Source organism: Hyperolius riggenbachi, chromosome 6 (genome assembly GCF_040937935.1).
Source record: "Hyperolius riggenbachi isolate aHypRig1 chromosome 6, aHypRig1.pri, whole genome shotgun sequence".
Taxonomy (NCBI): domain Eukaryota; kingdom Metazoa; phylum Chordata; class Amphibia; order Anura; family Hyperoliidae; genus Hyperolius; species Hyperolius riggenbachi.
In genome coordinates, this window is record NC_090651.1 from 198239074 (window position 1) to 198258593 (window position 19520).

Genomic DNA, 19520 nt, shown 5'->3' on the forward strand with positions numbered 1-19520 from the left:
CCAAAAGGGAAAAAATTCCTTCCCGACTCCAGATGGCAATTAGATAAAATCCCTGGATCAACATCATTGGGCATTACCTAGTAATTGTAGCCATGGATGACTTTCAACGCAAGGAAAGTATCTAAGCCCCCTTTAAATGCAGGTATAGAATTTGCCATAACTACTTCCTGTAGCAATGCATTCCACATCTTAATCACTCTTACTGTAAATAACCCTTTCCTAAATAAATGACTCAAATTGTTTTCCTCCATGAGCAGATCATGTCCTCTAGTCCTTTGAGAAGGCCTAGGGATTAAAAGCTCATCCGCCAAGCTTTTATATTGCCCTCTGATGTATTTATACATGTTAATTAGATCCCCTCTAAGGTGTGTTTTCTCTAGACTAAATAAACCCAGTTTATCTAACCTTTCATGGTAAGTGAGACCTTCCATCCCTCGTATCAATTTTGTTGCTCGTCTCTGCACCTGCTCTAAAATTGCAATGTCTTTCCTGTAATGTGGTGCCCAGAACTGAATTCCATATTCCAGATGTGGCCTTACTAGAGAGTTAAACAGGGGCAATATTATGCTAGCATCTCGAGTTTTTATTTCCCTTTTAATGGATCCCAAAATTTTATTAGCTTTAGCTGCAGCGGCTTGGCATTGAATACGATTATTTAATTTGTTGACGATGAGTACTCCTAAGTCCTTCTCCAAGTTTGATGTCCCCAACTGTATCCCATTTATTTTGTATGGTACTAGACCATTGGTACGACCAAAATACATGACTTTACATTTTTCAACATTGAATTTCATCTGACATTTATGTGCCCATATAACCAGATCCTGTTGCAATACTGTATGTCACTATCTTCCTGAGAGTTGATGATTCTGCACAATTTTGTATCACTTGCAAAAATAGCAACATTGCTTCTACTGCATCTACTAGGTCATTAATAAATACATTGGAGAGCACTGGACCCAGTACAGAGTGACCCCTGTAGGACCCCACTGCTAACAGTCACCAATTTTGAGTATGATCCATTGACCACAACTCTTTGTTTTCTGTCCAATAGCCAGTTCCCTATCCATGCACACAGACTCTTCCCCAGTCCTTGAATCCTCAACTTTTGCACCAGACGTTTGTGGGTAAAAGTGTCAAAGGCTTTTGCAAAGTCCAAGTACAGTATATCACATCTACAGCATTCCCAATATCCACACTAGCGTTCACTACCTCATAAAAGCTGAGCATGTTAGTCAAACAGGACCTGTCTTTGGTAAACCCATGCTGATGCTGAGAAATAAGATTATTTTTTACTATGAAGTCATGTATAGTATCTCTTAGTAACCCCTCAAATAGTTTGCATACAACTGATGTTAAGCTTACAGGTCTATAATTTCCCGGATCTGATTTTTATGCCCTTCCTAATTAATGGGAAAACATGGGCTGTACGCCAATCTACTGGGACTCTGCCAGTTGAAAGAGAGTCACAAAAGATACGATTAAGGGGTTTATCTACAGTATAACTTAGGACCCAAGGATGCATGCCATTTGGGCCCGGTGCCTTGTCTATTTTAATTTATTTAGTCTTGCCTTCACTTTTTCCTGTGTTAAGTATTTAGTATTACAATTGGAAGATTGAGACTCTTCTGCATCTGTAATTTGCAACAGTGATGTTTCCCTTGTGAAGACAGAAGCAAAGAAAGCTGTAACGATTGTGGAATTCTCTCCGTGATCAGCGCACAAGACGTGTGCGCTGACACTATGGAAATCCTCCACAAACGTATAATTTGCGGAAACCCAGCAGAAGGTGCAATGCACCTGTAGAGGGAAATTCCTGTCAACAGGGGGAGCTGTGGAGTGCAGAGGAACAGCTCCTCTGCTCTACCACACACGCCAGACAGGAATTGCACGAAGGGACGGAACGCAATCGCAAGAGAGGCGATTGAGAATGAGCACAGAGACAGATTGTATGTGTGTGCACCAAATCAGTCGCCAACCCGCGACGGTGCACACACCACAGCAGATGCGAAGTAGGAACGCGATCGCGAGAGGTGCGATCGCCAGATGTGACACAAGGCTGCAGCAAGGCAGAGCACGAGAGTAGCAAAGGCACAGCAAATCATACAATAAGAAGACAAGGAAAATAACAAACGCTAATTGAACGCGAACACCGCACTCATTCGCAACAGTGCAAGCGTTCGTGCGCGGTCTCCACATGATAAGCACAATAGAGACAAGCACGCCTAACTAACCACCGACAGACAAACATGAAACAGGACGCGAGCGATTGCTTAACGGTTACCTCACCGAGCCTCCAGCAAGCGTTCATAGCAGACAAGACAGACACACGAAAACATGAATAAGCGAACGATAGAATCCACAGCACTAGTGAAAGTGGCTAGCGCGATCCAGGAAGACAGAACAGAAGGATCCACAGCACTAGCGCAGGATGCTAGTGCGATCCAGGTACAGAGTAGCAGAACAGAAGGATCCACAGCACTAGTGCAGGATGCTAGTGCGATCCAGGTACAGAGTAGCAGAACAGAAGGATCCACAGCACTAGCGCAGGATGCTAGTGCGATCCAGGTACAGAGTGGCAGAACAGAAGGATCCACAGCACTGGCGCAGGATGCCAGTGCGATCCAGGGAAACAGATTAGAAGGGGCTACCAGTAACAACCGATGTTCCGGTTAGCACCCAGACACACAGAACGATTTCCCGTCGACCACCGCTGGGACAGGACAATCGCAACAGACAAACAAAACAGATAAGCAATCCTAACTGCACTAAGGAAACATGCCCAGTGCAGTTTTCAGGGATACTCTGAGCTGATCTTCAAACAAAGAGCAAGGCTGATACTCCAGGCGTGTTACACAGGACTAAATCCTTATGACCAGCAACTTACTGTGGGAAACATAGCTCTTTATAAAGCAAGCCCACAGGGGATGTGGCTAGGCAATCTGCATGACAAACATATGCAAATTCCTCAGCAGCAAGCTGCACAACTGACAAAAGGTCTCTCTTCCAGAGACCTGCAGAATGCAGACCTGAACAGTGATCAAAAGGCTGCCTGCCTGCACAGGCAGCTGAGCAGATCATCACAAAAGCATTTGATAACTCTGCCTTACCTTGGTCATCCACCACCATTAACCTCCCTGGCGGTTAATTTATTTTGCCAAATGGGCACAAATCCTTTTTTTTTTATTTTTTTTTTGTTTCATGTAAAGCTACCAGAGTGGTAGCTACATGAAACACCACTAGAGGGCGCATGTGGCCCTCTAGTGCGATCGTTGCCGGCATCAATAGCAAACAGGGGAGCGCATATATAACGCGTTCCCCTGTTTGGCTTCTCCTGTCGCCATGGCGAAGATCGGCATGACGTCATGGACGTCAGCCGACGTCCTGACGTCAAGCGCACTCGATCCCGCCCATAGCGCTGCCCGGAACTCATTGGTCCGGGCAGCGCAGGGCTCTGGCGGGGGGGCCCTCTTCTGCCGCTGCGTGCGGGCGATCGCCGCAGAGCGGCAGCGATCGAGCTGTGCGCGCGGCTAGCAAAGTGCTGGCTGCGCGCACAGCACTTTGAATGGGGCGAATCGCCCCATCAGAGCCTGAGAAATCCTCCTGTGCGGCATAGCCCGAGCTCAGCTCGGGCTTACCGCCAGGGAGGTTAAGTTCCCACCCTCATCCTTTAGGAGTCCAATACAGTCAACCTTTTTTTTTTTTAGAGTTGATGTACTTGTAAAACTTCTTTGGGTTGGATTTGATATCCCTAGCGATTTGATTTTTAGCTTCAATCTTTGCCAGCCTAATTTCTTTTTTACAACTTTTATTGCACTCCTTATAATTGCTTAATGCAGCCTCGGTCCCCTCCTGTTTTAGGACCTTATATGCATTCTTTTTTTACTTCATTTTATCTCTAACCTTTCTATTCATCCATAGAGGCCTTCTTTTATTTTTAGACGTTTTGTTTCCATATGGGATATACATACTACAATTTTGATTGAGGATAAGTTTAAAAGCTTGCCATTTCCCTTCAGTGTCCTCCCCTTGTAGTACATTATCCCAGTTCACCAAACTTAGTGTCTGCCTAATTTGATTGAACTTTGCTTTTCTAAAATTCATAGTTTTAGTGGTCCAGCTGCTCCGCGGCCTATCAGTCACGAGATCAAACGTTATCATGTTGTGATCACTATTTCCCAAATGTTCTTGAACCTGCACATTTGATACATTATCTGGTCTATTTGAAATGATCAAATCCAGTAACGCATTCTGCCTAGTTGGTTCCATTACCATTTGAGTCAGGTAACTGTCCTGTAGTGTTGCCAGAAATCTGCTGCTTTTACCAGAATGGGTAGCCTCAATACTCCAGTCAATGTCTGGGAAGTTGAAGTCACCCATAACTATGACCTCATTTTTACTTGCAGCTTTTTCGATCTGCTGTAGTAATTGCAGTTCTGCAGCTTCATAAATATGTGGTGGCCTGTAGCATACCCCAATAAGTAATTGGCAACCTTTATTTCCACCATGAATATTTATCCAAACGGACTCCACATCCACATCACAATCTTCATCCATCTCATCGTTCAGGACAGCTGTAAAAGAGTTCTTAACAAAGAGACAAACCCCTCCACCTTTTTTCCCTGTTCTATCCTCCCTAAACACATTGTATCCTTCTAAATTCGCTATCCAGTCATGGCTTTAATCCATCCATGTCTCGGTTATTTCCTGTAACGATCGGTGTAACACAGAGAGGGTCTGATTACCGGTGATCTGCAGTATCACCGAGAATACAGATATATATACCCGATTATTGATGATCTGCAGTATCACCGATAATCAGATATATCTATAACCTCTGGACACCTGAGTGATAAGAGTGTTTGGTGCAACAGTAATACTTTGAGGAGAGCACCCGAGAGAAGGGTGTAAAACAGTGGGAGATATGGCTTGAGATCAGGTTCCTTCCACAGGTCTGAAGCTCCCCAAGGGGCGGAGCTAGGCTGAGAAGGGGAAGGACAGAACGTGAGTGACACCAATGAGGAAGTGTCACTGACAGATCTTCAAACTATCTCTTAACAGGAGAGAGAGTTCTCGAGGTCGGACAGGCCAGGTCGTTAACACACAGACAGATAAAGTACAGAGACAGTATACAGGGACAGAATCCTAAGACCAGCAGAGTTTGGCAACAGAGTATCAGAATTACTAAGGTACAGAATCAGAGATCAGAAGAATGGTCAGGAAAGTAGAAGGTCATAACAGATAATCAACAATGCCTAGGCTTGAGTGTGAGCTCCTAGATTCTCAACACTCCTGGAACTAGACTAGACAATAATAATGATACAGATGGTACAGAATTCCTAGACTAAGGTGTGAGTTCCTTGGCCATCAACACCTTGGAAACTGGTCTAGATAATAACACAGATAATAACACAATTCCTAGGCTAAGGTGTGAGCTCCGTGATCATCAACACCTACGAAACTGCCTATTAAACACAAATACTGACAAGGTCTGAGTGCTACCACGTAGTGATCGCAACGCCAGACACCAGAGAAATGACCAGCACCCAGTATATATACACCAGCGCTCTCTAGCGCCTCCCCTAAGTGCTGGACCAATGGAAGTTGTTGAAATTGTCAGCTGACCGGCTTGGTCAGCTGACTCCCTTCTGACTGTCATAAAGGCCCTGCCTCTCTGCGCGCGCGCGCGTCCTCCTGAACCAGTGTGGACTATCAGTCCCAGCCACACCAGACATGTGTTGCAATGTTCCTGCTGTGTTGAATGCGGAACACACCGCACCGCTGTCCGTGCGTGCGGCGTTTTCTCCGCATTCAGCATTACTGACAAGAGTAGGCCTATGCGTGCTACCTGTCGCGTCGGACGCGGAATCCACCGCCCTGTTGTCTGGGCATGCGGCGGTTTCTCCGCGCTCCGACTACGCGCTAGCTGCCATGTTGAACGCGGAATCAGCCGCCTTACTTTGAGTACTAGCAGCGCTTTTCAGCGTTTCCTCACATTCCCACAATATTGCCACAATTGCCTTTGTCAATCAGAATGAGCTCTAGTTCGTCCATTTTATTTGCAAGGCTTCTAGCATTGGTTACCATGCACTTTATATTTTTACCACCACATTTTCCAATTTTGGTTACATGAAATGGGCTACTTGAAGTTTTACCAACCTCCTTACTCTTTACACTGTTCCCACCCCCCATATGTGGGGGCATTGAGCAGTCACTTTAACTTCTCTATGCCCCCACATAATCATATACCAAGTAGTGGTCTGCATCTGTGATGGGCATTAGTACAAAAGAAAAGCATTTTGTATGATTAAAAAAATCTGATCTGTGCCCATCTTTGACAGATGGGCAACCCCCAGAACTTCCCGTCAGTCTATTGACACTGCACACATCGCTTCCCCCGTTCCTTTGCTGGTACCACCAACCCCACTGCAGCTCTTCTCCTCAGCGCAGGGCTCTGTACTGGATCCAGGGGGGGTCATGTATTTAGCGGCGATTGGGGGGATCAGAAGTAATCAGGGAGATGCTGGCCACCATTGCTAGCTAGCCTAGTGCTAGCTGAAGATATTAGATTGGGTGGCTGTCGATATGCCAGGAGGGGAGGCTCAGGGAATATCTTTCTCAGTCTGTAATCCTTGTGTAAAATGGGAAGAAGTTCCTTTGAAATCCTTGGGACACGGCTCTCTTCCTGGTTTTGCTTATATTTCAGGAGCTGATTTCTGGGGATGATGTTAGCTTTCCCCACTTGGGCCTGTCATTAAAGGACTGTAACATTGTTTATTGAAAATGTTCTTAAGGTAATCCAGGTGTTTCTCTGTCCACCCTGTCAGAACACATCTGGTTGCACCTTATAGCTTGGCTGTAAATTATTGAGTTCTTAATGTGCTTGGGGTGGTAACTGTCATACTTGAGTTATGTGGGACAGTCTGTTGGTTTGCGGTACACAGACATTTGTAGGTTGTTTACCCTGATGTACATGGTGGTGTTCAGTAAGTTAATCTCAGTGTGAGAGTAGTTAAGTTTCAATTTGATTGTAGGATGGAAGGAATTGAAATTCCTGTGGAATTGGAAAATATCTTCCTCACTTGCGGACCAGATGATTAAAATAACATCAATAAAACGGAGGTAAGCAATAGATTTAATTGCATTGATGTATTCTGCTGGCCATGAAGAGATTTTCATACTGTGGTGCAAATTGTGAACCCATTACCACTCCCATCTGCTGTAAATAGAGGTCCCGTTCAAAACTGAAATAATTATGGGTGAGAATGAAATTTCATAAGTCCAGCAATAGGCTTTACAGTTATGCCCCGACCCTGAAGATATTTAGGACAGGACGCAATGCCATTATCATGGGGGATGTTTGTGTGTAGGGACTTGACGCCATCGTGGCCAGAATGGTTCCCTCATGTACTGGGCCGATGGCTGTCTGTTTGTTCAGGAGGTGGGTGGTATCCTGTATGTAGCTGGGTCTTTTACAGACCAGAGGTTTCAAAATGTTTTCCAGCCACCCTGAGATGTTCTCTGTGAGAGTTCCGCTCCCTGAGATTATGGGCCTGCCTGGGTTTCCCTCTTTGTGGATTTTGGGAAGTAAAAAAGATTTATGTGATAAGGACAATCCCTTAAATTGACTATTGGAGTGCCCCTAGCTGGAGCACTACAATGAATACACCGCCTAAGAACTAAGACGCAAATAAGCAACTGCACAGCACAATATACAGCCTAGTCACAAGACTATTGGGGCGGTCCCTGGCTGGTGCACAGAGTACCTAGGAAGAAACTATACAGCACAATACCACAATAAAGCTTCTCTAGCAACCTTCCTCTATCAGCAGCAGCAACCCCTCCCCCACTGACACACTGACTAAGGTAGCCTGTAAAATGGCCAATGGGGGGTGTGGCCTGGGTGATGATCCGGTTGGATTGGCCGTCCTGTACCACCTGACTGCAGGTTGAAGGGTCAAAAAATGGCTATTGGGCACCCGACAGGAATAAAGGGCGCCCGAGAAATAGTGGTTGCAGGGATCGTGTTAACAAAAGTTTTCGTTTACAGAATAAGGTTTATTACAAATATCGTTTACAAATTAGTTTTGAGTTGACTTTGTGGTTTACTTATTTTCTAATTTTTTAATTTTGCTTATAGGCGCTTATACTTATTTTTTCGGTTTTAAATTTCGCTTTCGGGACTGTAACAAGGAAATTTTCGTTTACACTTATTTTATCATTTAAAATTTGTTTTCATACGTATAATTCTTAAATATCGTTTTTAACCTCATTCTATTAGAAATATATATCGCTTTTGGTATTAACTTTGTTTTTTACACTTATAATGCGTCGATTATAGTTTTCTAATATATCGCTGTTAATATTACCGTTATTTTAAGATTTATAATGCGTATGTGATTGTAAGGCTATCTATATATACACACACACCTTTTTCTATTTATAATATTATTCATGTGTACGTGATTTTAAGACTATTTATTCTATTACAAATATATATATTATTCTATTCATGTTATTTATAGTGAAGTATTTTAAGGATTAAATATATTTTTGTTTATATGTGTGTAGGGGTGTTTGTGCAGTGAGGATAGTTAGGGTTAGGCACCACCAGGGGGATGGTTAGGAATAGGTGCCACCAGGGGGATGGTTAGGGTTAGGCACCACCAGGAGAGATTTAGAGTTAAGCACCACCAGGGAGGTTTTAGGATTAGGCACCACCAGGGGGAGGTTTAGGGTTAGGCACCACCAGAGGGGTGGTTAGGGTTAGGCACCACCAGAGGGGTGGTTAAGGTTAGGCACCACCTGGGGGGTGATTGGGGTTAGGCACCACAAGGGGGTGGTTAGGGTTAGGCACCACCAGGGGAGTCTTAGGATTAGGCACCACCAGGGGGGAGGTTAGGGTTAGGCACCACCAGGGGGGTGGTTAGGGTTAGGCACCACCAGGGGGGTCTAGGGGTTAGGGATAGGTACAGGGAGGGTTCTGTGTGAGAGTAGGGATAGGTATAGTTACAGAACAATATACACCACCAGGGGGGTGGTTAGGGTTAGGCACCACCAGGGGGGTCTTAAGGTTAGGCACCACCAGGGGGTGGTTAGGGTTAGGCACCACCAGGGGGGTCTAGAGGTTAGGGATAGGTGCAGGGAGGGTTCTGTGTGAGAGTAGGAATAGGTATAGTTACAGTACAACGTACACCACCAGGGGAGTGGTTAGGGTTAGGCACCACCAGGGGGGTCTAGGGGTTAGGGATAGGTACAGGGAGGGTTTTGTGTGAGAGTAGGGTTAGGTATAGTTACAGTACAATATTTGTAATATATACATTTTATTAAATGATCTATATTTACACAAAGGGGGGGGGGGTCTAGGGGTTAGGGATAGGGATAGATCTGTGTGAGCCTACAGTTAGGTATAATTGCAGTAAAATACCTGTAAAATCTACCATTGTATTACTATGCTTAATACAAGTTTAAATATCGTTTTTTGTTAAAGGTGCTATTTGGCGTTTCATTTCCGAATTCATTTGTTCTTATAGACGGTGTTTTGCCATTTCATGTCCGTTTATACAACCTATTTAGCACTAGATTTTTGTTTATAAGCTATAAACGAAAAATATTGTTTTACATTACAACTTATAATTTCGGCTATATCCCGCGCCCTTTTTTCCAGGCACCCTTTTTTGATGCACGCCACTTGTTTCCCTTCAGGTTGTTTTGCATGACTGTTTCTTTTCAGAACTTGTCTCTATCTAGACACATGGTGGCAAGCAATTTGATTGCATGTTTGTGGGCAACAGTTGTCTGTGACCCTGCTCTCAGCTTTCTGGTTCACATAGATTGTGGTCCCAAACACTTAGAAAACTATGTTCAGGTTGGTGACTGACCCTTCCATAGAATTATCCACAAAGAATTAATCTTTCAGCAGTATCAGTTTGAACTCTGCCATCACATTCCAGAAACCTTAACTACCTTTTGTAGGTGATGATAGGATCTGACGTTTTGTTTGGGCTTTGGCCTACAAAGTTATGACATTGTATCAGGGGCGTAACTAAGACCCACCGGGCCCCCCTGCAGAAATTCTGAGCGTCCCCCCCCCCCCCCCCCCCCGCGGGGCCCGCTCAGGGCCTTTTTTGGGTGCCGGAGGGGTCGCAGCATGAAGGGAAAGCGATGGCCACACTCGGTGGGGAGAAAGGACAGTCCCCCCCCCTCCCACACCTCGGGCTCTCCCCTCCAGCTTCAATAACTATATGTGTGCAGCGGCGGGCAGCGTCAGAAAAGCATACCTTCCGTGCGTTCCAGCGTGAATGCTTCTCTCTCTAGTGTCTGACGCTACTTCCTGCAGCCCCTATTGTTACGCCCATGCATTGTATCTGCAATTGCCTTATGTATTATACAGTATCTGCAATAAAGCAGTGAAAGGTGACGTTGTGTGTGTGTGGGGGGGGGGGGGGGGGGGAGGGGGGGTAGTGGCCTTTACTGGATTGGTGTTATCAGCAACATGGGGTTGTTGAATCTGCCTATTTTCTGGGGTCTCCCAGGCAGTTTCATTTAATTCATTCGAAGCCTGGTACTCCACAACGTTATGCATATTTATCAGTTTCAGACCAACCAAGCTGCATCTGATATGAACATAGGAGTCAGTTTTGAAAACCCAGCAAGGCAAGTAATAAGAAATGAAAAGTGCTCCCGCTGTTCATTCATGACGGCAGTTATAGGGCAGAGATTGGTGAATGGGAACATGCTAGTAAATAAGTGTTTTTCTCTCTCCCAGCTCATCTATCACCACAGACTGCTGTCATATTCTGCAAAGTGGTAGGCTTTTTAAAAAAAAAATATATTTTGCCCTCTATACCTATTCTATTAACTCCGTACCTGCCCATTCCGCCCTGATTCCCTCTCCATAGCCATTTACCCTTTGAATAAAGGTATGCTGGTGTGGAAATTGTCCATCTCGCTGCTTGAAGAGGGAGCCTGAGTCCACAGATCAGGGACAGTCACATGCCATAGCAGGGAGTTCGGTGGGCAACACAGCTGCAGCTAGCAGCAATGGTCAAAGAGAGGCAGGTGCAGACAGGTTGTACGGCCAACAGAACCTTGCAGGCATGAGGTACCACTGGAAAGCCACATCAATGCTTCAAAAGATCAGGCTCTATGGAAAACACAGGTTTAAAAGCGCTTTGTATAAATCACAAAGGACGTCTCCTCTCACATCCAGCCGGCCACTTCCTGCCTTAAAGGAGTCATCAGGGATAATTTAATAAAATAAGTGCTACTTACCGGGGGCTACCTCCAGCCCCAAGCTCGCAGCATGTCCCTCGCCGAAGCTCTCCCCGCAGCCGTTCGCCGCAGCTCTGTCCCGGTCACCCTGGCGGCGATGACGTCAGGGCGACCTCCAGGTTGGCCTGTACTGCGCCTGCGCGAGCGGCGCTGTCAATCACTGCCACGTGGGCCGGAGAGAACTGCGCAGGCGCAGTAGTTCTGACTAGAGCTGCGGTGAACGGCTGCGGGGAGAGCTGCGGCGAGGGACATGCTGGGTGCTTGGGGTTGGAGGAAGCCCCTGGTAAGTAGCACTTATTCTATTAAATTATCCCTGATGTGAGAGGAGATGTCCTCTGTGTTTTATACAAAGCGCTTTTAAACCTGTGTTTTCTATAGAGTCTGATCATTTGAAGCATTGATGTGGCTTTCCGGTGAAGTGGCTCTACACCCTATAGGCGCATACAGCTGTCTGTGAGAGTGGGCAGCAGTGGAAAAGGGTGAGCAGTGGTGTATTTCAGTTTGTGAAGTTGCAATTTAGCTAATGCATATGGGATGTCTGCGCTATGATAGTCTCCCCATCTCTCTCCTTTGAGGCGTGATGTTGTGTACAGTGGAGTGTGTGCAGAGGAAACGTTGATATATTCTTTAAGCGGTTGATGCTGTCTGTTGACCTGGGCAGCCCAGGAAGAGGGTGAGCGTGCCACCTTAAAGTATTTTGCACCTGGTGACGGGGTTACCCTAGGAGTGTGCTCTCCCCCACAGAGGAATCTACCCCAGGGTGGTGGCCCCCCGTATAACATCTGCTACAGGCTACACTATAATTTGTGTCTTGCTTCATTTTCCGTTTTTTTTTCTTGTGACGTCTGTATGTCTGGGGGTGGAGTGGATCCAGTTTCAAGTGTGATATTTGAGACCGACTAGGTTTGAAGGAACTGTATTGTACTGTACTGAACTGTGGTAGTACACTCATAATTTGAACATTTAGCATTGGTAAAGTGTGCATGTAACACTGACTTTGAGGGGCAGCAGGCCTGTTTTTTTCGATAGGGCCAATTAACCAAAGGGGCAGCGCATCAGATATACTTTTTTTAAATAGCTGACTATAACAAGAAGATGGGAGCAATGGACTTAGCTGATCAGATGATGGCTACTTAACCACTTGCCGACCGCACACTCATAACGTGCGTCGGCAAAGTGGCAGCTGCAGGACCAGCGACGCAGTACTGCGTCGCCAGCTGCAGCCTAATTAATCAGGAAGCAGCCGCTCGTACGAGCGGCTGCTTCCTGTCAAATCACGGCGGGGGGCTCCGTGAATAGCCTGCGGGCCGCCGATGGCGGCTCGCAGGCTAGATGTAAACACAAGCGGAAATAATCCGCTTTGTTTACATTTGTACGGCGCTGCTGCGCAGCAGCGCCGTAAGGCAGATCGGCGATCCCCGGCCAATCAGCGGCCGGGGATCGCCGCCATGTGACAGGAGACAGCCTGTCACTGGCTGCACAGGACGGATAGCGTCCTGTGCAGCCGGATCTCCAGGAGGGGGCCAGGTAGGAGAGGGAGGGGGAGGATTTCGCCGCGGAGGGGGGCTTTGAGGTGCCCCCCCCGCCACCCACAGCAGGCAGGAGAGATCAGACCCCCCCAGCACATCATCCCCATAGGGGGGAAAAAAGGGGGGCAATCTGATCTCCCTGCCTGCACCCTGATCTGTGCTGGGGGCTGCAGAGCCCACCCAGCACAGATCAATCAAACCAGCGCTGGTCCTTAAGGGGGGGTAAAGGGTGGGTCCTCAAGTGGTTAAGAGAAAGAGGAAAAAGGAGGGTGTGGGATAAAAAGGAAGCATTTTATCTGTTTCAAATGACAAGGCATAATGCATGTGTTATTTACAAAAACAGGCCAATGGGACACCTACTTGTAGTTCCAGGAGGAAGTCATCAAATCCCTCATTTTTAATCCTGCCCAAACTGCCAAACAAGTTGATCCAATTGAGTTGGAAAACACAATTCGGTTAAAGAAACAGCATTCTCCTGCTCTAATCCCCCCAAATGAACACCCCAGAGAAAATGCAAAGTATGAGAATACATTGTGGTGTGCTTTAAAGCTTGGACTCATGTCACATAAACAATCGGTAGGAACAAACTCAATCCAACTTAAAAAAAAAATAATTTCAAATTATAATGACACTTGGGAAAGTTTCAGCAACAAAACATAAGCAGGTAGCTCACAAAACACCCACTTTTAAATAGCCCTGGTTTTTAGCCTTCCATAATGGTGATATTTGTGGCCTTTGTCTGATTTTCAATCTCTTTTTGTCTTCTTGGGCTATACAAAATATGTATATGTGAGAAGGCCAAGGTCTCTAGTTTTATGAATGGTGAAATTTTTTTTGGTGACATTTTTTGACACTTCATGGTACTGTAAGGCTTGGTGGTGTATTCTCCACAGTCAGCATGCAACACATGAGCTGGCGTGGAGGAGGTACACACACCAGCACAAGGAAACAGGCTATCCCTAGTATAGTGGAGGGGAGGACTGACTCCAATAGGAGATTGTGGCGCACAGAGCCGGTGCAGATCTGACAGCCACAAACAATGCTTTCGTTATAACGTCTCAGCGCAAAGTAGCGCTGAGCGCATAAACCAGAACTGAGGAGATCAGGACAGGTAGACAGAATGAACGCTTGCTAGCTAGCGGCTACTTAGCGACAGCAAGCGTCCAAAACAAGACAGACTGGAATGAGGCAGCCAATGCGATTGCAGCGATGGCGTGCCTCACAAAGACAGGACAGGATAGTCAGGAAATAGCAGGATCAAGATAGATGAACGTAACACAGACAAATATACAATAAGTATGTTTTCCTAGCGTATTACAATTACAGCTATCAATGAAACTATTTGTAACGTCTGACTAACATATGTATATATCGGCAATGAACTGATATATGACATAAGCAGGAACGCTGACTAGGACTGGAGTAATACAGGGAACAGGACTCAGAAGGATTCGCTATCTCTTCGCAGAGATGAACGCAATCCACAAACGGTAACAGAACAGGATTCAGAAGGATTCGTTATCTCTTCGCAGACATGGGCGTAGGGCCTGAGGTCGCAGCAGTCGCACGTGCGACTGGGCCCGGCTCCTGAAGCCTTGATGGGGGGGCCCGGGTGGTCGGTTCTCCCCCTCCTGTGCGTGTGTGCTGAGGTGACAGCTAGCAGTGCAGGCAGCCACTTTTTTTTAACTTACTGTTGGCCACACTGTTGTTTCTCCGTCCGCTCTAGCCCGGCCCCTCTTAATGGTAATGAGAAAGACGTCAGACGTGTCAGGCGTGCACACGCTGACCTGACGTCTCTCTGCAATGCGTGGCTCGGCGGGAAACAGCTGAGAGGGAGAGGAGCTGATAGGAGATCCTGTCCTGACAAGACCAGGAGACTGGAGATGTGTGCAGCAGCCAGCTGCAGATCCAGCGCTCTTATCTCCCCCTTCATAGGATTGATTGATCTCTGGACACTTCTTCCTCCCTGAGACAAATAACGGAGGCTGCTGGTGATGGATGAGAGTAAGGTCAGGCTGTGACTTCCAGGATTCTGGACAGGACAGGAGACTGAGGGGAGGTGAGATTCAGCCTGTGTGGGTGATGGCTTCTCAGAGTCAGGCAAGTGTCTGGATGTGGGGGAAGGGGAGAGCTGGCCTGGCATAAGTTTGTGTAGCCTGGGAGGGGGAGATCATAGATGGACATCTCTGTGTGCAGAGGGATTTAGTTGTGGGGGACAGGTGAGAGATCTAGGATCTGGCTGTGGGGATGAGAGAAACTTTACCTGTAGTGGTAAAGGTGGGTGCTAGTAAGGATGAGAATTGGCTGTAGCTAGATGTAGTTGGAGGGAGATGTCACTGACACTGAATTGTGTAATCCGCTGGCATTTGTTTATGAGTATTGGAAAAATTAGCAGTTTATCTTTTAAGAAGTTTTTTTTTACCTATGGAGAGTTTTATTTATTGTTCTTCAGTGAATTTGGGAGCACTTTCAACGTTTTGAGCATATATTGTCTCTTAAAGAAAACCTGTAATGACTTAAAAAAAAAAGTTTCACTAACCTGGGGCTTCTGTCAGCTCTCTGCAGCTGCCCTGCGCTGTCATGGAACGATCCTGCGGTCCCCCGCCACAATTTAACCTGCACAGCCCTGGCCAGGTGCATCCTCGTTTGGGCTCCTGTCACGGGAGCATCCTGTGAAAACCTTGTACTGCAGCTGCACAGAATGTTCCCGAGTCCCGGTGACAGGAGCGTGAACAAGGACGCGCACGGCCAAGGTCCCACAGTGGCCAGCGACAGGCTCAGTCGAAACTGAGCAGCAGCGGGGAACTGGAGGATCGTATGGTAACGGTGTGGGCACAGGAGGTCTGCAGGGGCTGAAAGAAGCCCCATGGAATGAAACTTTTCTTTCTTTTTTTTTTATTGAAAAGCAATTACCGGTTTCCTTTAAAATGTACCAGAAACAAGCAATTAAAAAATGTATACATACATGGGACTTCCTCCAGCCCCATGGGCACGGATCACTCCCACGCCGCCGTCCTCAGTCTTCTTCAGCTCTGGTTTGGGGTCCTGTTAGTTCAGCCAGACTACGCAATAGGAAGTGCGCTCTTTATGCATCTCTCTAGCACCGCAGGAATCAGCTGAACAGGAGAAGACTGAGGATGGCGTTGTGGGAACGATCCGTGCCCATGGGGCTGGAGGAAGGCCCAGGGAAGGCCCAATTACTTGTCTCTGGTTTCCTTACAGTTGCATTGGACCTGTACTTTGGGTTTCTTGGGCTGCTAGAGTTATAATGTATTTATATAGCTCTGACCTCTTTTGCAGCTCGTTAAAGAGTACATACTGTACATAGTCATGTCATTGACTGTCCTCAGAGGGGCTCACGATCTAATCTTATCATAGTCTAATGTTGGACCATATTATGTATTTATATAGCACTGACATCTTCTGCAGCACTTTACAGAGTACATAGTCATGTCACTGACTGTCCTCAGAGGAGCCCACAATCTAATCCAACCATAATTATTGTCTAATGCCCAACCATATTATTATTATGTGTTTATATAGCACTGACATCTTCTGCAGCACTTTACAGAGTACATAGTCATGTCACTGATGCTCACATTCTAATTCTTACCATAGCCCTAGTCTAATGTCCCAACATTGCTAAGTTCATGCAAATTTGGCTCCACCCACGCCCCCACACCTACATTGTGGTCCATGGCCATGCCCACTTTTCGCGTGCCGCAAGTTTCACTTGTCTTTTATTGCCCCCCCCCCCCCCCCTGGAAAAAATTTTGTGGACACCCATGGCAGTCACGTCACTCACTGTCTCCAGACTCCCTAATCTCCTTTGTTGCTTTTTGCAAACGGCAGCAGCTGCTTCAGTGTGATTGTGACTATCAGTCACAATCACACTCCTCTCCAGGTCTCCTCCACAGCTGCCTTAGTGAGTCTCATCATGATGTCAGTCACACACTCCTGTCCTCCTGCACCGCCCCCCTCTAGGCTCCAGTTGGCCCTTCACTGATCTCTGGCTGGCCTGGCTCCTCCCATCGTCCTCGAGTGAGCTGAGGAAACATCCAGAGTAAGTGTATGGAAGACGTGCTTGCCGCCCACCACGTTGCCTGCATTTCCTTAGAGTTCAAAGGCTGGCTGATGGGGTAAAGTATTTGCTTCTTCTTTGCTTCGAGGTGGGGGCAGGGAAGTGGGTGACAGTGTGTGTAACTGTGTACAGTGTGAGTATGTATGTATCAGAGCGCGTGTGTGTGTGTGTGCCAGTATGTGTATCTGCATGGAAGAGTGTGTATCCAAAGTGTGTGTGTATGTTTGCCAGAGTGTGTTTCCGCAATGTGTGTGTGTTTGTGTGTATGTTTGCCAGAGTGAATCTGTGTGCCAGAGTGTGTATCCATAGTGTGTGTACTTGTCTGCCAGAGTGTGTGTGTGCATGTGCATCAGTGTGTGTGTGTTTTTTTTTTTTTTAAAGGCATGCTTTCTGGGGAAGGGGGGGATGTTGTTGGGGGAGAGGGTATTGCCCAGCCCAGGGGCTCCTTGGAAGAGGCGCCCTTAGGGAGCAGGGGGGTAGGCCATAAGAGGAACACTTTATGGGGGTAGGGGGTGGCCTGGGGGTGTGGCCTATGCTCAGGGGCAGGGTTTAGAGGTGGGGGCCCAGTTCTAAAGTCCGCATCGGGGCCCAGAGGTTTGTAGCTACGCCACTGTTCGCAGAGATGAACGCAATCCACAAACGGTAACAGAACAGGATTCAGAAGGATTCGTTATCTCTTCGCAGAGATGAACGCAATCCACAAACAGTAACAGAACAGGATTCAGAAGGATTCGTTATCTCTTCGCAGAGATGAACGCAATCCACAAACGGTAACAGGACAGGATTCAGAAGGATTCGTTATCTCCTCGCAGAGATGAACGCAATCCACGAACAGGACCAGGAGCAGGATACTAGCTCAGCACGGGTGCTCACGATACGCGCAAACTACCAAAACGTGCTGGAAAGCTGACTAACTGCACACAGGATATAAACAGTTCGTGTACGTATACATCAGCGACACTGATGTATCAACGTAACACGAATACAAGGAAAATAATAAACGTGCTGGTATGCATATATATGGGCAATGAACCAATATATGATGCAAAACCAGCAAAGTATCTTTTAGAACAAGAAAAACGATCGGGGGCTGAAGCGACAGCAAGACAGGCTTAAACTGAAGCTATGAAAACCCGAGGAGTCCTGCAGGAAGCAGATCTTTATACTGAGGTCATCCAATGAGAGCAGACATGCAGATTCCCACACAGGTGAATGATAATCAGTCACAAGCTGACAGCAGGGAAAGGCAGACAAAGCTATGCAGCTTGCATGGAAAGAGATCAGAACTGCCTGAGCTGCAGCACTACTACTTCCAGCAACACCTGCTGCAGCAGCGATCATTACAGGTACAATTGCTTTTGGTGCAAAAAATGCCTTTGAAAAAGATGTCAGTGCTACTTGTGGTACACAGTCTGCTGTGTGCCCAAAAAGCTGATTATGTATATGGTGAATCATTTTAACTGTGAAAAGCAAGAGAATAGAATTTGGGGTGTTTTGGTGCTACGGCCTATGTTATGTAAATTCTTTTTAATGACAAACTGAATCAAACACAATAAAATTGTTATGTGCATATTGTATAGTATGTACCAAAATAAAAAAAAAGCATGTAAAAAGAAAATAAAGGTACAGAATTTAAAAGCAAATACATAATTTGTTACTTTAGGATCTCTGCTTACTCAATATGTATATCATGAGGGTATATTACTTTTGTTATAGCAAATAAGTGCTTGTAATCGATAATAGAGTACAATGAGAATTATACTAGGGACATAATGTAAATGTTGTGATAGCAAGGACAAATGGGCAAATAAAATGTGTAGATTTTATCTACAGTTCCATTGTTTATTTTGAAACTATAGGGGATGGAGTTGTAGAAATAGTGTATTTTTTATTTGATTTCAGGAGTGCTGAAATGTGAAAATTGCTTGCGACCTTAAAGAGACTCTGAAGTCTCGCTAAAATTAGGTTTTTCTTTTAAAAACTTCATTAACATTATAGTCTCACCTAAAACGCTGCATTCCCGCGGCTGCAAACCCCCCCGATCACCCCAAACTCACGGGGGTACGGGCAGGCAACTTCCGCATAGAGGCAGTGCGGCTCTGCCTCTATGCATGTCAATCAGCATGGCTCGCCGCCTCTGCCCCGCCCCTCTCAGTCTTCCTTCACTGAGAGGGGCGGGGGAGAGAGAGATACGCGCTGATTGACGCGCATAGGGGCGGCAGCAAAATCCACGACCAAGAAAGTCGTGGATTTTGCCTGCCCTGTAACCCCATGAGTTTGGGGTGATCGGGGGGGGGGGGGGGGGGGTTCCAGCCGCAGGAATGCGGTGTTTTAGGTGAGACTATAATGTTAATGAGGTTTTTAAAAGAAAAACCTCATTTTACCGAGACTTCAGAGTCTCTTTAAAGGAAGCCTGAGCTCTGAGAGAATATAAAAGTTTTATACATACCTGGGGCTTCCTCCAGCCCCATCCGCACAGATAACTCCCACACCACCGTCCTCATTCTTCTCCCTCATCGGTACCGGGTCCCATAACTTCAGCCAGTCGCAGCCAGTCTGTGCAAATAAATCCGCCGTATATGTATAATTATATTTCAAAAATGTTTAGTTAATAGTAGACAGAGATTCAGTGTACT

The 19520-nt window shown here is 46.3% G+C and overlaps 1 protein-coding gene across 6 annotated transcripts in view; it reads left to right on the forward strand.

Moving 5' to 3' along the window:
• MSANTD2 (Myb/SANT DNA binding domain containing 2) overlaps positions 1 to 19520 on the forward strand; it is a 538095-nt gene that overhangs the window by 243779 nt on the left and 274796 nt on the right. The window lies entirely within an intron of this gene.